This window comes from Physeter macrocephalus, chromosome 5 (assembly GCF_002837175.3).
Source record: "Physeter macrocephalus isolate SW-GA chromosome 5, ASM283717v5, whole genome shotgun sequence".
NCBI classification, from domain to species: Eukaryota; Metazoa; Chordata; class Mammalia; order Artiodactyla; family Physeteridae; genus Physeter; species Physeter macrocephalus.
In genome coordinates this window covers 22,245,995-22,251,869 of record NC_041218.1, presented here as the reverse complement: position 1 = coordinate 22,251,869, position 5,875 = coordinate 22,245,995, and the positions used below count along the sequence as shown (strand labels likewise).

General features: G+C 35.4%; 1 long non-coding RNA gene across 1 annotated transcript in view; it reads right to left on the bottom strand.

Moving 5' to 3' along the window:
• Positions 1 to 5,875, bottom strand: part of LOC102991851 (uncharacterized) — a 286,698-nt gene that overhangs the window by 13,922 nt on the left and 266,901 nt on the right. The window lies entirely within an intron of this gene.

Here is a 5,875-nt window from a genome sequence, read left to right as displayed (position 1 = left end):
GCGTACCGCAAAAAAAAAAAAAAAAAAAAAAAAAAAAAAGATTTGAGTGGAGATCAGTGAAACAGAAAACAGAAAAAAAATTAGAAAAAAATCAGTAGATACAAAAGTGTTTCTTTGAAAAGCTCAAGAAAATTGATAAAGTTTAGCTAGACTAAGAAAAAAAAAAAAAAGACCAAGATTACCAAAATCAGGAGTTTAAAAAAAGGATCATCAATGTCAACCCTACAAAAATAACAAGGATTATAAGGGAATGTTCTGGACAACTTTGTACCAACAATTAGATAATTTCATGAAATGGTAAATTTCTAGAAGGACATAAACTATCAAAATTGACTAACAGATAAACAGAAAGGCTGAACAGACCTATAACAAAGATACTAAATTTGTAATTAAACATCTTCCTACAAACAAAGCTTAGGCCCAGATGGCTTCGCTGGTGGATTCTATCAAATATCTAAAGATGAAATAATGTCAATCTCACACAAACTCTTTCAGCAAACAGAGGAGGAGGAAACACTTTTCAACACATTCTGAGTCTAGTATTACCTTAATAACAAAGCCAGAAAAAGACATGATAAGAAAAGAAAACCACAGAACAATATCCTTAATTAAAACAGACATAAAATTCCTTAACAAAATATTAGCAAACCAAATCCAAAAACCTATAAAAAGTATTATACACCATGACCAGGTGTGATTTATTCCAGGAATGCAAGGTTGATCTAACATCCAAAAATCAATTTATGTAATAATACACCATACCAATAGAATAGAGGACAAAACCCACATAATCACTTAAATAGAAACAAAAAAAGCATTTAACAACAGCCAAAAACTATTTATGATAAAAACTCTCAAAAAAAAAACAGGAATAGAAGGGAAATTCCTCAGCCTTATAAAACAGGCATCTACGAAAAAGCTACAGGTAGCATTATTTTTAATGATGAAAGAATGAATGCTTTCTCTCTAATACAAGAGATAAGGCAAGAACATCTGCTCTCGCCACCCCTATTCAACATTGTACTGGAGAAATGGAATAATGCCAGAAAAATAAATTTAAAGGCATACAGGTTGAAAGGAAGATGTTAGAGTCTTTATTCCCAGACGACATAATCCTATATGGAGAAAATCCTAAAGGGTCAACAAAAAAATTTGCTAGAACTAATAAGTGAGTTTAGCATGTATGCAGAATACAAGATCAAGACAAAAATCAATTGTACTTCTATATGTCAGCAACAAATAATCCAAAACCAAAATTTAAAAATTCTTTTCACAGTAGTATTGAAATGAATAAAATGCATAGGAACAAATTTAATAAAAGACAAGTACACTGAAAATTAGAAAGCACTGCTAAGATAAGATAAAGAAGAGCTACACAAGTGGAGAGACATTTTATGTTCATGGATTGGAAGACTCAGAATTAACAGGTGGTAATTTTCCCCCAAATGATCTATAGGTTCAATGCAATCCCTATCCAAATCCTAGCAAGCATTCTAATAGAAATTGGCAAGCTGTTCCCAAAATGTATATGGAATGCAAAGAGCCTGAAATAGCCAAAACGATTTTGTAAAGTAAGAACACGATTTTATGTACTTGATTTTAAAACTTACTATAAAGGTACAGCTTGGGTGGTTTTAGTGTAAGGATATAGATATCAATGAAGCAGGGTTGAGAGTCAGAATTAAGAAATAAATCCTTATATTATGGTTAACTGATTTTCAACAAAGGTGCCCAGGCAACAGAATAGGGGAAAGCATAGTTTTTTCAACAACAAGTGGTCCCAAGGGAAAAGAGAAAAACACCCTTAACCCACAGCACACAGAAATCAACTTAAAATGAGATGACAGAGCTAAATATAAGAACTAAAACTATAAAATTCTAGAAGAACACATTGAAAGAAAATCTTTGTGACCTTGGATTCAGCAAAGATTTCTTTGCTTAATATGATATGATACCCAAACCATGATCCATTACAGAACAAACTGATCAAATAGACTTCATCAAAATTTAAGACTGTTGCTCTTCAAAAGATAACATTAAGTAAATTAAACGTCAAACCACAAACTGGTAAAAATATTTGCAAATCACATATCTGATAAAGGACTTATATCCAGAATATATAAAGAGCTCCTTTAACTCAGTAAGACAAACAATACAATTAAATAGGCAATAGATTTGAATACCCATTTCACCAAAAAAAAATATGAATAGCTAATAAGCAAATGAAGAGATGCCCAACACCTTAGTGAAATGCAAATTAAGACTACAATGAGACACTATTACATACCTATTGGAACGCTATAATTAAAAATAAAACAATACCAAGTGTTGGTGAGGATGTGGATAAACAGTAACCTCATATATTGCTAGTGGGAATGTAAAATGGTATAGCCACTTTGGAAAATGTTTTGGCAGTTTCTTAAAAAGTTAGGTGTAGGACTTGCCTGGTGGCGCAGTGGTTAAGAATCCTCCTGCCAATGCAGAAGACACGGGTTTGAGCCCTGGCCCAGGAAGATCCCACAGGCCGCAGAGCAACTAAGCCTGTGCGCTGCAACTACTGAGCCTGCGCTCTAGATCCCGCGAGCCACAACTACTGAAGCCCGCGCGCCTAGAGCCTGTGCTCCGCAACAAGAGAAGCCACTGCAATGAGAAGCCTGCACACTGCAATGAAGACCCTATGCAGCCAAAAATAAATAAATAAAATAAATTTATTTTTAAAAAAAAGTTAGGTGTAAACTTACCATACAATGAAGCAATTGTACTCCTACGTATGTCTACCATAAATGTAAATATATGTCTACTCAAAGATTTTAAGTGAATGTTCATAGCAGTATAATTTGAAATAGACAAAAACTGGAAACAATCCAAATGTTAATCAACTGGTGAATGGATAAACAAGTGTACATATTCGTATATTACTCAGCAATAAAAGGGAATGAACTATTGATAAATGCTACAACATGGGTAATCTCAAAATCTCAAAAATATTATGCTAAGTGAAAAAATAGACATAAAATATCACATAATTATTATTCCATCCATATAAAATGTCCAGAAAGGGCAAATCTGTAGAGACTGAAAGTGAGGATTTACTTCAAATAGGCATAAGTGAATTTGGGGGCTGATGGAAATATTATAAATTAGGTGATAGTTAAATTGATGTATCAATAAATTTACTAAAAAAAAAATTGAATTGTATACTTACAAAAACAAACAAACACTCAAGCTCCTGCGTATTTCAATTCTTGCCCCTCGACCTGCCGCTATACTATCCTTCTCCAAATAGCTGGACCAATAATAATTCCCTTCACTTCAAGATGGGTAACAACTCCCAAAAAACCAAACAAACAAACAAGAACAATAAAACAAAACAAAACAAAAACCCACAATGGAACCTATGTAAAAATGCACGAGAGAAAAAGAAAAGAGCCATGATAAATAAAAGACGAAAAAAATACACACACTAGAAAAATTACCTCATGATCCAGTAAAAATTGCAATCAAAGAATTCTTTATGAAATCAAATAATTTAATGAGGAAATGATCTCCATGAAAAGTAAGTTCAAATAAGATATATAGAGGCTCAAGAAAGAAATGATAGGACAGTACAGGAAAATAAAAATAAGTTAGCAGAGGGCTTCCCTGGTGGCGCAGTGGTTGAGAGTCCGCCTGCCGATGCAGGGGACACGGGCTCGTGCCCCGGTCCGGGAGGATCCCACGTGCCGCCGAGCGGCTGGGCCCGTGGGCCATGGCCGCTGGGCCTGCGCGTCCGGAGCCTGTGCTCCGCAGCGGGAGAGGCCACAGCGGTGAGAGGCCCGCGTACCGCAAAAAAAAAAAAAAAAAAAAAAAAAAAAGTTAGCAGAGATCTAGAAAGCAAAAGAGGAGAAAAATTAAAATGATCATGAAAATTAAAATCACTGTTAAATCAGCAATGAGGAGAATATATACTGCTGAATAAACACGCCTGGGGTCATGGGATAAAATCTTTTTTTTTTTTTTTCCGGTACGTGGCCTCTCACTGCTGTGGCCTCTCCCGTTGTGGAGCACAGGCTCTGGATGCGCAGGCTCAGCAGGCATGGCTCACGGGCCTAGCTGCTCCGCGGCATGTGGGATCTTCCCAGACTGGGGCACGAACCCGTGTCCCCTGCATCGGCAGGCGGACTTTCAACCACTGCGCCACCAGGGAAGCCCATAAAATCTTTAAAAAATTGAATACTATTAAGTGGAAATGAACAAAGAATGCAAATGGATTGGATAGAAGATGATAGCTTTGAAAAGAGAGAGCTGAGTTAACATACTCAAAATTAGTGACCATAGAAAAAAGAAAAGAACATAAGAACAAGAAAAAGAGCATTCAAAGATGAAATTAAGGACTAGGTCTTAAAACAGACGTGAATCTACAGATTGAGAGTACACACTATATCTTAAGAAAATACTACATATGCTAATACACACAAGACATTCTGGTTAACATATTCTATATAATATAAAGTTAAACATGCGTAATGAATCTGCTGGGCATCAGGCAAAAAAAATAAGACACTTTTAAAGAAGAATCAGTTTGGCCTCATACTTCTACCTGGCAATATTCAGTATTCTTAGTGAAAAAAGTGGTGAATATTTTTACCAAATTTTTATCCAAGTTCGAAGGCAGATATTTTCAAATACAGTTTCCTGGTGTATTTCTCGAACAAAGTATTAGAAGTTGAACTTCTGTGAATCAAATGGTGAATGGAAAAGTTTTGGGTCAAAAAACAACTGATGGCATTGAATCCATTGGATGCAAAACTAAGATTTAACAAATGAGGGAATAGTTAGAAAATTGCAGGTAAGTGTTTACTCTTAAGGTAGAAAAATGATTTATCGGGCCTCCCTGGTGGCGCAGTGGTTGAGAGTCCGCCTGCCGATGCAGGGCTAAAGTCAGGAGACGGAAGAGGAAAAACAGTGGAAGACAGTGTAAATATGTCAATTTGCTCATGTTCTATGATGAGTTAGTAGATGCCTTTCAGAGTTGATAAATTAATATGAGAACTATTAGTATATTATTTAACAGTATAACAGTAATATTGAGTAGTCAGATTTGAGTGTGAAGGGGAGGATGGTGCAATGAAATGTAGAATTATACCTATTTCCTCATTTTTCAAGTGAGAATCCAACATAAATCTGATTGTAAAGTAAAAGAAGATTTAGTATATTGTATCAATATTTAAAACCTATGGGATTAAATTTGCTATTATAAGAAAACAATACATTGGGTCAGAAAGCAAAACCATTTATAAAGGATACAACTAAAACAAAGTGACTCGGAAAGTTCAAAAATAAGAGGATAGGAACAACTAGGCCCTACCGTATAGCACAGAGAACTATATTCAATATCCTATGATAAACCATAATGGAAAAGAATATATAAAAAAAGAATGCATATATGTATAACTGAATCACTTTGCTGTACAGCAGAAATTAACATTGTAAATCAACTATACTTCAATTAGAAAAATAAGAGGATAGGAAGAGTCATACCAGGCAAATTAAATAAAGAGAAAGTGGAGATTTTTTTTTTAACATCTTTATTGGAGTATAATTGCTTTACAGTGTTGTGTTAGTTTCTGCTATATAACAAAGTGAATCAGCTATATGTATACATATATTCCCATATCCCCTCCCTCTTGCATCTCCCACCCTCCCTGTCCCACCCCTCTAGGTGGTCACAAAGCACCGAGCTGATCTCCCTGTGCTATGCAGCTGCTTCCCACTAGCTATCTGTTTTACCTTTGGTAGTGTATATATGTCCATGCCACTCTCTCACTTCGTCCCAGCTTACCCTTCCCCCTCCCTGTGTCCTCAAGTCCATTCTCTACGTCTGTGTCTTTATTCC